This window comes from Apostichopus japonicus, chromosome 18 (assembly GCF_037975245.1).
Source record: "Apostichopus japonicus isolate 1M-3 chromosome 18, ASM3797524v1, whole genome shotgun sequence".
NCBI classification, from domain to species: Eukaryota; Metazoa; Echinodermata; class Holothuroidea; order Aspidochirotida; family Stichopodidae; genus Apostichopus; species Apostichopus japonicus.
Genome location: NC_092578.1, coordinates 12,968,628 through 12,983,130, shown reverse-complemented (window position 1 = coordinate 12,983,130; position 14,503 = coordinate 12,968,628).

Below are 14,503 nucleotides of genomic sequence, written 5' to 3'. Positions count from 1 at the left end.
TTTTACAGATCTATCCCTTACCTTGTACCTGCTTCACAATCAACAAAAGATCAAATGAGCATCACCGTTTCAGCAGGGAGGAGATTGCCAACATTACAAACTATCGTCGTGTGCACAGATGCTGCAGTACATTGGCTGTAAAATCCTGCACATTCAAAGAATACAAAGAAAACCAACGTCAACATGCATGCATGAATGCGTTAACAAACCAAGATATAGTAACTGCCACAATAGTACCCTATGATGTCGCTATATATCAAACATCTTTTCAGCATACTTGCTCCCAATGTTTTGTTTCTTTCAAGTCTTCTTCTTCAGGCTTTACAGAATGACTGAAGTTGATTTATGAAAATGAACAGAATACTTTGACATTCATGATGTTTACGAATATTCAAGAATATATTATATATTCCACATACTGCCCCTCATATCCCCACCCCAACATCCACCGGACGCGTTAACAAAAATACCGAATTAAAAAATTAAAAAAACATGACCGGCTTCACCGGGGGTGGGGGTGCACGGGGGGGGGTGCCACAGCCCTGGCGAAGTTAAGCGAATCATATATGACTTGTCCTTACTTTTATACACTACAGAGGTCATAGATTACAACTAGATATAAAATGAGGACTAAAGAAGCAAAGAAGAATAGCCCTCTTAATTTGAGGATGACGTAGTTGGTTGAAAACGTATAAAGAAGTAGACAACCACCCGACTCGGAAGTACATATGATTATGGATGGGAGGGGTCAAAGTTATAACTCTATTCTGTTGTAGCATTAAGTTAAAGGATAATGATATAGAGTCAGCTGTGGTGTGTACCCCTCCTCCCCACTCTCACTCAAACTAAGGTAAACCTATAAGTATACAAATTGCACTTAGACCTAATTTCTAGACCAAAATTGACTCAAAATTCATCATTTGACGTCTATAATTGTATTTCTGGGGAAGGATACTTTGTAAAATGGAGCCAACGATCCCATGACCAGCCCTAGCTCCTAATTATAAATCCGTCGCTGTATCCTTCGCTTAGCTATTACAATAAGAAAAAATAACAACATAAATTTGAGTTCCCATATTTTGCTTCCACTGTCTTTGTGAAAAGGGTGTAATTTGGTTTTTTGGATTGAAATTTGTTTCAGAAAATATTATTTTTTTTTTAGCTTTTCCGCCGTAAAATTGCCCAGTGACGAGGAATCAGTATTTTTCAACCTTAACGTCAGAAGGTAAAGTGGTTCTTGTATATTATTCTATAATTTGTATATTATTCTATTACTGTATATTATATATGATATATGATATAGCTAGATTGTATATTATTCTTTTGCAAGTTATGCAACCGGTACAAGTACAGCGTATGACACATGCAGTATGACGCCACAGCCAATGGGATGAGGTGTTTGTTCCAGACTCAACTATAAATATAGATTTAACTTAACAGCGCGAATATCATTATTGAGGTTATGATATTCTTATCAAAACTCTACGTTTTGTTCAACAAGTATACTATACACGTTAGTATAGTATAACAAAAGTAGTCCGAGTTTAAATTAAATAATAACTTTTCTTCCCTTCTTTTTCTCCACATGCATCTCTCTTCCAGATATCTTTTTGCTTATTTTTGTAGTTTAACACGCGAGGAACCTGATACGTTGTATGATAACAATTACAACATCAGCATACCGTTGGAACTTTAAATTAATATGGAATTGGTTTGGGTAAGTCTAACATTGTCATATAAGTTTTTACTATATGTATATTCTAAAACTCACTTTTAAGGTTTTTTTCTTTAGTGATAGCCTGCCATGCACATAAGAGACGAAACACGCAGCACTCAAGATTTTCAAGGGGATAAATATATTATGTTGGTATTGTAGACTATACACCAATGCCGAAAATTAAAGAATATATTGCAAGTGGAACCATCTTTGTTTTCTGCGTCTCGAAACGAACCCAAGATATGACATATCCTAGCGAGGAAAACATGTTAGCCGTGCTCACCTAAAATGAGCCACTACATTATTTTATTTGTGTGTGTGGGGGGGGGGGGCTAGGGGAAGCGAGTATGATCCTTTTCAGTGCCAGTCTGCGTTATATTCTTGGTGTACCAGACTTGCTTGCAAGCCCCATCCTGTTCGCATGTGGCTTCTCTCATTGTGGTATGCGGTAACGAACGAATGAAGTTACGTGAAGTTTAAGAAAAGTCACCCAAGATACAGCCTTATTTCGGCAAAAAACCAAACAACTTGAGCCACTCTGGACCCCAATCAGCTGACATCGAGACTATAACCATGTCATCATGACGGCGCTTCGTGAAGTGAATGAAACTGTGCCGGAGTCCTTACACTAATAGGCGGGGGATGCACGGGACGTGAGGATGTACACCCTACCATACCCCCTCCCCCAACCCCAACCCCCTTCGACCTTACACAAATATTCAAAAGTATAGTTATTAGCATCATTTTGCATTTAGACCTAATTACACAACATTACCTGTTTTAAAGTTTTATTCCATGTTTCACAGCAACTTTTTTCCCCCATAAATATGAGGTTTCTTAAACATACTACTTCTTTTTCCCCATATTTTCCAGAATTTCGAACATCGGTAAAGTGATTTAAAAAAAACACGACTCTAAAACCTTGAATAGACCGATTGCTGATGAAAAAGACGTAGGAAGGGAAATTATTCACAAATATCGGATAAACAAACTTATATTATAAATATTACATATACTAAAAATGTTTGAAAGGCTGTACACAGGCTTGAATGTGAATTTTGTAGAGAACCTTTTTAGTGACAAGTTATCGGGGACGTAAAGAAGAGACATATGCATGCTGGCATGTATATGGTTGGGGTTTGAGGTGAGAATTGTAGATAATAAATAGGGTATTGCGGTTAACATGTTACAAACGGGAGAGGAATATGAGGTACGTAATATGTTATCTGCTGCGATCTGCGATATTATTGCAATAGGAGAGCTTCTTGTCGAAGCTTACTACGAGGAGATATGCTTTGTCGCTGGAGAGAATGAGAGAATTATGAGACGGAAAATGGAGCTGGGGGTGGGGGTGGGGGGTATGATAGCGAAAGTTGACAGGTTTGTACTTAGAGGGTTTAACTCTTAGACAAGGGCGGCGGAAGCACTTTTAATCTGGGGGGGGGGGGGGCACCGACATCAAAGGGCACTTTGCAGAAATTCGATTGGACTGATGCAGCCTGATATTTTGTACCCTAGTATAACTCTTATTGTATTATCTTATTTGCGTATACACATCACTCCATCAACGCCCCCAAAGAAAAATGCATACTAGCACTGCAATATCCAATGTGCAAATTGGGATATAAGGAACAAGTTTTCTTTTGAGACAAAATGAGGTGAAATCATGCTAGTTGCTAATGTAGGACTCTCCCGAATTAGAGTTAATATCTTGTTTATATCTTAACAAATTTTTTCCATTCGAAATAGCTTTGAGTTTGACCAGAAAATTTTTGATTTACAAACCCCTCAGATGGCCGGAAACGGCCCTTCCCGAGTGTTCATTCTGGTTCCCTGGCCTCTTGCTAACTTAAGACACCTCAATTTTTATGTAGAAAAAGGGCACATTTTTAACCTGAGGAAAAGTGGGGGGCACGTGCCCCCTGTGCCCCCCGGTTCCGCCGCCCTTGAATTTGTTATTGTTTCAAATTTGAATATTTTATAAATTTTATTTACAGCTTATTGGAAAGCCCAAATTTTCAGGATGCTAAAATTTTGAAAGAGTTGGAATATTGAACTGTTTTTAGAAAGATCATTCTTGTCATTGGTCTCTTCTTTTCATACTATTTTGGAAGAATGTTTAAATTTTTTAAAATAAATAGAAGCAAAATAAGTACAGCTTTTGTTTTTCCAAAGTCCAGCATAATTAATATTGCTTTACACACACACATATATACAGTATAGAGAGAGTAATGGTACTGGTAGGGCACGTGTTCCATGTAGGAGGTCACAGGCTCAAATAACTTTTTGGTCAATGATTTTTAAACCCCTGCATAGACTTGCACAGCTATTGAGTATCCTAGTCCTGAAACTGGGGAAAGGAAGGATGAAGTAATAGAGAAAGGAATTGGCCAGTTTCTCTTGTAGCATGTATAACAATGTAACATATATAATTAATTGCAGACTGCAACCATACTTACAAAATAATACATAAACAGTCCCAAAGTGTACAATGATTTCAACCCATACTGTATTAGCATGGTTCAGTCCCACAAACTATATATACAAGAACATTCCCATAATGTAATAAATACAAATATTAGCACATTGATTCATTACTAAATTATCCCCACAATGTGTGTGCATAAATAGTCCCATTGTGCATACAACATATTGAAACCCATACTGTAGTATTATACATATTGAATTTCACAACCCCACCATGTATCAATATACCAACAGTGGAGCCCCACACTGTACAAACACCAAGAACCCCACACTGTAGTCTCTGCTGGTATGTATGTATGTATGTATGTATGCGTGTATGTATGTATGTATTTTAGATCCTCCTGCAAGCAGGAACTCGCGAGGGATCCATCGTTGGCTTATCAAAGCCACAAGCTAACTGAAGTCAGTCTCTTAGATTCATATTTAACGTCTTACTTTGTGTATCAATACTCAGGGGTATAATATTGACGATGAAATGAAAAAAACATAATATCTTCTTTAAGTTCACATAAAAAGTGTTTACCAAAATTAAATTGAAAATGACAGATAAAGAAGTTTCCATGAAATGTAATCAAGCAAGGAACTTATAAAACCATGCAGGTATGACATACAATATTATTTTTTTTTAGTCCTGCACCCGTATCCTTTCTTTCTCTATCAAGCATACCACCTTTTCTACCATGATTAACGTTCTCCACATTTCACAGCTTATAACCTTGAACTTTGATGTATATGCAGCGTTGTACTATGATATCACGTGGTATTTTAAACACCAGAATCATTTTGATGTTAACGCTTAAAAAGACTGTTCTACACAATAGAGAGTACTCCGTTTCAGTCTTGTGTAAGAAAATTCCTCAACGATTTTCCTATCGATTAAGTTGTTTCGACCAATGCAATATGAACTGAGACTGAGTGGTTATAATGACGAATGTAGTATTCGTCAGTATATGAAAAGGAGAATATGGCCCTTAGGTGGACATTCGGCAAAAACCAGTCAGAAATAATTCAACTCAATCGATTCTTCACCCTCGAAGTAGGTAACAACAATATTTTACTCAATTTCAATAAAAGTACATTGCCACTACATGAAAATGTGAGCGACTTATATCTGTGTATACCAGTATGTTTACCATCACGATGAGCGTTCTCCCGATTATTTTAAAGCTTATAACATTCAACCTTGAAGAAACATGATCTGATGATGCATATACAGCGTTGCAGTAAAATATCACGTGACATTTACACACCAGAATTATTATTTTTCAACGCTTAAAAACGGTCTAACGCAGCAGTAAAGGTAACCTGATGAATATAGTACTATGACATTTAAGCTCATTCTAAGACACTAACACTTAACGTCGATAAATCATAAATGTCACGGGATATTTAAAAGAAACTCAAATTTTACTGCCTTTGTCAGTTTCAAGGAATGGTTTTGTTAACCTTTTTGGTTGTTGTTATTTCATGTTGCTATTGGTTCTTTTCAAGAGAGATCAGAATAGGTGGTTATATCACTATATGAACAACAGAATGTGACTGAAAAGATCGATTTCAGCCTCATTTTGCTTTAATCGTGTATTTTCAGCATATATTGCCTGATGATCGCGGCAGTGAAAGTAACTCAATCATACATATATCTATTTAGCTCTGCACCAGTTGTATTGAGCACTATATTGCTATCACTGAACTTTATATACTACGCTATATACATATATGTGTGTATATATATATATATATATATATATATATATATATATATATATATATATAAATACAGGGCAGCAATGTTAATTAAGAACTAACTGCAACAATCAATGGTGATATGTGTCATCATACAACATCCCCCTCTTTTCAGATCAAGTTGATAATTATTTCATAAACAAGCTAGTGCAAAAAAATTGAAACTCTTAATTCTTTTCAACAAATTTACAAGTGATACTGATTCTAGAACGCACGCTTATTGTTATCAAGGTGTTATATATCTCAATAAATGCAGTTGAATATATGAATTACTGCCTTCAGTTATATTTGCAAGTGTTCATTGTCCAAATGCACTTTTCTTTTCTTTTTAATCCATTGTTCCTACTTTCTGTTCTATCATATTAACAGTCCATGTCTTAACAAGTTTCAAATAGTACATAAATCACTCTCTCTGTTCCAACAGTCTGATCGGTTTCTTTATCACTCTTCAACTTCGGGTCTGAGGGACCTAGAAACTTTAAGTTAATGTTTTCTTCTCATCTAGTTCCTCTCTCGGTTCGTCTTATTCTCTGTTTTCATGTATGCTTGGTGCTGCTAAGTTTCTAAAATGGTTGCTGTTTCTTTTGCAATACTGATCCATTTGGTGTCTCCACAAGATATGACCTTGGTCCTTGACCAATTTCTCTGATAATAACTGGAGTCCACCTATTGTGGTCACCCTCCTCCAGGACTCTTATTCTTGAATTCACTTGTAGCTCAGGAAGCTCCTGCACCACATTCCTGCCATGCAACTCTCTGGTGTTAACCTGTTTATTCTTAATCATTCTATGAGTGTACTCATCTTGTGAAGTTGCCTGGAAGTAACCTCTTGATGGCAGTTCAGTCCAAATGGACCTTTTGAGAATGAGTTCTGCTGGTGATGCATGTTGCTTGCAATTGGCGTAGCTCTATGCCTCAGCATTGCCAATGCTAGATCACCCTTTTTGGCTTTGTATTTTAATTTCTTATTGGTCTGTACCATACTTTCTGCTAGCCATTGGACCTAGGATAGTGGGGGTGACGACGTAGTATATGCAGTGGCGTAGGAAGGTACTTTTGAGTGGGGGGGGGGGCTGAAGACTGATGGCCGGCCTGGGGGAGGGGTCTAAGGGGAGGTGGTGTCCCCCTCCCCTTTGGAATTTTTTTGCATTTCCAGGTGGCCTCAGATGCAATTTGGTGCAATATAGCACACTTCAACACCCACTCCATTTTGTAAAGAATTTTGCATTTTCACCTGGCCTTAGATGCAATTTGGTGCTTCAAATGAGATTTATTTCTCATTTGGAAATGAAAAAGGGGTTTTCTGACTTGCAGAGAGGGGGGGCGGAACGATACTTCCGCCCCCCATATTTGCCCGCCCCCGGTTCCTACGCCCTTGAGTATATGAGATGTTCCATGTTTCACACAACTGCTAAAACGCTTGCCAAGTGTGCTGTGGACCCTCGTTTGGTACTTTCTCTCTTGGTGGTCCAAATATACTAAAATGCCCTGCCAGCGTTTTTGATACAGTTTCATTTGTGGTACTTGTCAGTTGATAAACTAGCTAAAATTTTGAGTGGTCAGTAACAATCATAAACTGAATACCTTGCAGTGTAAACAGATTAGTTCCAAATTTTAGCCATGGATCTCATGTGGTTGAAGTGGCTCATATGACTGTCTAAGCTAATGTTCTTGACAACTTTCACATGTTTTAACAACATTTTTAATGTCCTTGTTTATGTTTGACAAATAAACTTGTTCTCTCGTCAACAGCTTAGTTTTCTCAATTCCATGCGGAGTCTGGTGGAGTTTTTGCAGAATTTATCTTGGTTGGCACAACAACTTGTTTCTTTAAAAACGAAGTTTCCTACAAGAACACCTAAGTCATCACGGCATGTCCAATACTTCAATAACTATCTTGATCAGATCTTACAGACTACTGTCGTTATTTGTTTCTGCAATCAATTGTCGTTGCTCGTGCTGCTGAAGTCACATAGCTGGACTTCAATTTCATCACCCGATACACCCAAATCAACGTCATATACATCACTAGCATTAGCTAACCGACTGGGTGTGTCTGCAACTACAACATCTGCTCCTTGCTTGTAACCACTTGAAAGTTATATTTCTGAAGGTGCACCAGCATTCTCTGCAATCTTGGTGGAGCACTCTAAAGATCATCTCCAATGGCTTGTGGTAACTCATTGCAATATAGTCCTTTCGATATAAATACGTATGGAACCTTGTTATGCCAAAGACAATAGTTAGGGCTTCCCTCTCGGTTTTAGCATAGTTACTTTGAGACTGACTAAGTATCTTGGATGCAAACGCAACTGGTTGCCACTCTGTGAGAGACATGCCCCTACTCTAACTTGTGACGCACACTGGCGGATCCAGAGCCTTTGTTTGGGAGGGGCCAAAGTGCAAGGGCGGCGGAAGCACTTTTAATCTGGGGGGGGGGGGGGCACCGACATCAAAGGGCACTTTGCAGAAATTCGATTGGACTGATGCAGCCTTATATTTTGTTTCCTTTATAACTCTTATTGTCTTGTCTTATTTGCGTATACACATCACTCCATCAACGCCCCCCCACCCCCCTCCCCCCTCAAGGAAAATATGCATACTAGCACTGCAATATCCAATGTGCAAATTGGGAAACAAGGAACAAGTTTTCTTTTGAGACAAAATGAGGTGAAATCATGCTTGTTGCTAATGTAGTTTATTTCTTGTTAATATCTAAACAAATTTTTTCCATTCGAAATAGCTTGAGTTTGACCCACAGAAATTCATTAAAAGTCATGGGCGTAGCCAGGATTTGCAAAGTTGTATGCACGACTATCTGAGCGGAGCGCCACCATCAGTTGGCGCGGAGCGTACAAGAAAATTGTTGGTTTTACAAACCCCTCAGATGGCCGGAAACGGCCCTTCCCGAGTGTTCATTCTGGTTCCCTGGCCTCTTGCAAACTTGAGACACCTCAATTTTTATGTAGAAAAAGGGCACATTTTTAACCTGAGGAAAACTGGGGGGGCACGTGCCCCCCGGTTCCGCCGCCCTTGCCAAAGTGGCATTAGAGTGATATGGGTGAGGGGTATAAGGGGAGGGGGTGCCCCCTCCCCTTTGGAAAATTTTCTATTGCTGAATGCCCTCAGATGCAATTTGGTGCGACAAAAGTGTACAATGGTGATGTTAATTTACTTCTAAAAAAATGTTTCCCAGGTGTAATTTTCTAAAATATTTATAAAACAAAGTTGGGATCATCTTTCTCAAGAAATTTTATTTCTCATAGGTTATAAATTTCTTACAACCAGCCTGTGGTTTCAAAATGGTTTTAAACTGTAAATCCTCATGCTCATACATTTACATATAGCTCCGAACTCTTGAGAAGGCAAATGCTGGTCCATGCCACGAATCGCAGTCCTGGTGGAGGGGTATAAGGGGAGTGGGTTTCCCCCTCCCCTTATACCCCTGTATGTACCAGACCAAATAGTTGTACAATAGGATAGGTGTGGCAGAACTAGTGTTTGATAAAGCATTCTAAGGACATGCTGTGGGAGGATATGGTTATGAAATATGGTTATTCCAAGAAAGTTTGCTATCAATATTAATACCAAGAAACTTAGTTTCAGTTACACATTTAATTATTTTGCCGTCCATCGTAATATCCTTATCCCAACGAAATGCTCTTTTGGTACTAAAAACAATATACTTAGTCTTATCAATAATAATACTTAATTTGTTTGCTGAGAACCAATCACAGAACTTATCCAGTTCACAAGAGACAGTACTTTGGAGTGAATTTACGTTCTTCGAGTGAAAGAAAAGATTGGTGTCATCGGCAAATAAGACTGTATGAGCGATGTTGGAGACATGGCAGATATCATTAACGTATATAATAAACAACAAAGGACCTAACACAGAGCCCTGAGGCACACCACATGCGATTTCACCAAGTCCAGAATTTGAATTCTTGTATGTAGTGTATTGTAACCTATTTGTGATATAACTGTCTAGCCAATTTAGGGTTGTTCCTCTGATTCCGTAGAAAGATAGTTTGGATAATAAAATGGAGTGGTTAATTGTGTCGAATGCTTTGGACAGATCTAGGAAGACGCCGATGCAAGTGTTGTCATTATCGAGATTAGTGTAAAGTCTGTCAATAGCATCTGCCAAAGCAAGTTCAGTAGAATGACCAGGGCGGAAACCATACTGTTGGTTACAAAGAATGTTGTACTTGCACGTAAAATCGTAAATACGATTGAACATTAACCGTTCAATCAGTTTTGAAAAACATGATAACAGTGATATGGGGCGATAATTTTGATAAGAACTCGTGTCACCTTTTTTGAAGATAGGTACTACTTTTGCGACTTTGAGTTTGTCAGGAAATATGCCAGTATTAAAAGAGATATTACAGATGTGAGTCATGGGTTTTGCAATAAAATGAATAACATGTTTGATAATACCTGGCTTAAAACCATCGTAACCCGCTGCCTTATTTGATTTTAAGTTGGAGCTTGCTATTTTAATGAACTCAGCTTCAGTAACAGGATAACTGAAAAGAGAATGGCTGTTTATGCTGTCATTCATGTGAATGAGTTTTTCAGCAGTGTTCTTGCTTTTAATCTTACTGGCAAGTTCCTGGCCCAAGTTGAGAAAAACATTATTAAAATGATTTGCTACTTCCTTATCATCACTAACTAGTTGATTGTTTTCATTAAAGGCAGTGGGATAATTGGAATGCTTATTTTGTCCGAGAATTTTCTTTACAGTTGTCCATGTTTGGCCAATATTGTTTCTGCTATTGTTAATCTTATTACAATAGTATAATTTCTTTGACAAACGAATAATCTGGTTAAGTTTGTTCCGGTATATAGTATAGGTTGACCTACTGTCATTAGTATTGTTCTTTAGGTAGCGTCTATAGAGCTGGTTTTTCCTCTTGGATTTTAAGATTCCTATGGATTTTAAGATTCCATTAGTTATCCAAGGGTGTTTCTTTTTCCTCCTTTTTGTTTTGCTGATGGTATGCAATGGAAAACAGGTATTGTACGTTGATTGAAATGAATCAAAGAAAGCATTATAAGAAGTGTTAGCGTCAGGCTTAGTAAGCACTTCATCCCATGTTTTACTTTTAATTTCAGAAATAAACTTATGGATGTTCTTATTGCTATAGTTACGGACTTGCAATGGGTTATACCTGACTGTACTCTGATTCACAGAGGCATGAAGAAAAATAGGAAAATGGTCACTAATATCTGTAATAAGTATTCCAGATGTCATTAGAGAATCAACATTGGTTAAGATGTTGTCAATTATGGTGGCAGAAGATGGGCTAACCCGAGTAGGTTTACTTATCGTGGGATAAAACCCGCTCGAATAAATAAGGTTAATAAAGTCAGTAGATATGCTTGCTTTAGATAAATCAATATTAAAATCTCCCATAATATAGGTACTGCAGTGGTCATTAGCGATGGTGCTAAGTATAAGCTGCATATTTAAATTGAAATCATCATTCGAACTGTTGGGAGGTCTGTATACACAACCAACGATAAGTTTTTCGTTACTAGGTGTACTGGTTTCAATGAATATAGCTTCAATAGAATTGTTTAAGATAGACAAATCTGTACGGTGTTTGAAATTAAAGTCATTATTTATGAAAAGGCAAACACCACCACCCCTTCTTTCATTACGATGCTGTTCAATTAGTGTGTAATTGTCAATCTTAATAAGAGGAGATATATCATTCGTAAACCAGGTTTCAGTAAAACCAATTATGGAAAAATCTTGATTTAACAAAGAGATAAAAGTAGTAATATCGGAAAAGTGTTTCTTTAGACTACGACTATTGTGATGTAGTAATGATATGCACTTATGGGATGGTAAGTTATTAAAAGAATCGATGTCATAGTACTTACAAGATACATTATTTTCGCACATGTCTTCCGTGGAATTAGTGTTAAAAAGCATAATGGCTATTATACAGTAAAGTTTGATTGCCATTTTAACTGTAACGAATTGAGTCCAATAGTAATTTCAGTTAGTTTCTATGGCCTCCTTTATTAGCAGTTCCTGTCTGTCCTTTCTCCTTAGTATATATGCGAGAGTGCAGTCACATGACGTTACATGACTTGTGTTCATTCATGTCTTGTTATTTAGTAGATTTATAAACTATCAGGCTATAGGTTTCAGTAACTGCTCAAGACAGCCAGACAGTTGTTTTACAAATCGGTGGCCCGCCTTGCCTATACAGGCCTGACGAAGGAGGATCAACTGGAGGTCATTCAAGGGCCCGAGTAAACATGGAAGAAAAATAGAGTGTATATTCATTCTGATAAGATGATATATAAATGGTAAGAGCAAACCGGGGTTCCCATTGATATAATTATCCCCAGGACCCCACCAGGCTTTCGATGCCTCCTGCGTTTTAATTAATGTTATGCCTGTGTTGTTAAAAGTCATAGTTCGAGTCAATACTCAAGGTGACGCGACTGACTTTTTTACTACTAAAAAGCACCGTAGTGATGAGCTAATCATGTCACTGGACTTGAATCGAAGACTCAAATTAAGACTTGGACGACATGTCAAAACTCTTCTTCCATCTGTTTGATCGTGGGCAGAAATGTGACAACAATTACGAATCAGTTGCTACAGTGAGATACTACAAAGATATACATATACGTAGCGAAACGGTGAAAAAGGATTTGGGTAAAACTGCTAACCAACCTAAGCACATCTACCCCCCCCCCCTCCTCTCATTCCATCTCTCCACCTCTCTCTCCACCTCTGTCATATCCCTCACTCTCTCTTTCTCCATTTACATATTTGCCACCGATTCATTTCCTTTATATTATCTGATGTCGAATTGATGCCCTCAATAATCCCCATTACATTAAAGGTTGTATACAATGCCCAGCAGGAGTTCTTACATAATTGTTAATATGATCAGCCTCAAACCGGACAAAAATGGTCTGAAACACCTCATGCACAATCTACCGCGATTTAGAATAATATTCCGTGCGCAATTTCTGCCAACTCTACGGTTTCCCTAAAACACAAAACTGAAAAATGACGAGTTAAAAAGCTGCACCAGTATTCAGAAGAGCCAGTGCTTGGGTAATTCATATTCCGGAAAAGGAAATGGCGGAATTTGCACATACAGATTTCTGTTCAGCGCACGAAAATAACCGCTTACACGAAAATTCCTCTTCCTTTTTTGATTCACCACAAAGACTATTTCCCCGTTATTTGATTCTATATTTACCATCTTACCATGCACTCAAAAGTCCAGACAGGCACGCATACAGAATGACACAAACTGAGCAGCATAATCATACGTTGTAATACTTGTATAGGAAGGAACAGGTTGTATCAGAAAATATTCTAAGGAATATATGAAGCCAAATATCTAAGGACATCTATATTACTAAAGATAAACGTGGAGGCACTTGGTTTCTTAATTAGCCATGGATGTCTTCGTTTTCATTTTCATCTTCATTGTATGAAATTAATTAATGGAAATTCAGTGTAACAACATTACTGAGTTAATTGCACTGGTATATAAGCGATAGTGGTATTATTATACTTCAGAAAAGGATCACGGAATGTGCTTGAATTGGAAACTTAACTGTCATAAAGCGTGCTGGATGCACTGTTTATCACGGTTCATCAATTAAAATATCTACGAAAGCTTGTGGGCATCTACTTTGTGTGTTAGCTAAAAAAATCGGTTGGTTGGTGAAATAAGACCGACCAAGGCATATAGGTTTGCTGGCACTCATTAAATTATTTAAACAAAACATCACTGATATTATCGCTACAAAAATCGGTTGGTTGGTGAAATAAGACCGACCAAGGCATATAGGTTTGCTGGCACTCATTAACTTATTTAAACAAAACATCACTGATATTAGTATTCAGTGGTCCCTGAACATTGGAGGCCCTGCTTCAATGAACCCCTTGGACCGCCTACTGTTGTGCCTACGGTAACTACGTTGGGTTTTCCATTACATCCTGTAATGAGAATTGCTTCTGTAAAACGATCCTTCAGTGTTTTTTTCGTATCAACATTGCTACATCGTTGTTGAAGAAATACCTTCATATTTTCTACAAGTTCTGATAACGGTAACTATTCATCGTCATGTTCCTTGTTCTTTTGTGTACCAAGTGTTGTCTGATGTTTACATTGAGACTCTGATGATAGATGGCGACTGCATCATGTGCATCATTTACTCGCTTTAACCCGATTGGCCCCATCAGTTTAATATTGACAACAAACTTACTATTAGCTTCTTTGAATGAAAATCTGAAAGAAAAACATTTTGATCGCCAAACAGGCAACTTTAATTGTAATTTTAAATTATGCAGTTTCTAATCGCGGAGTAGGCTGTAAGATGTTTTAGCTGAAATATATATCAGACTTTAGTTGATATTGGTAAATATGTTGCAACTTCTCTAAAAACGTTGCTTACCTGTTTCTGCGTAGGAGTGGCAGTTTGGCCAATCCGAATTTGCCAAAATTGTGTGAGGAATATATTTATATTTTACATACGAGATCAACGTTTCTGTAGTCACATCAA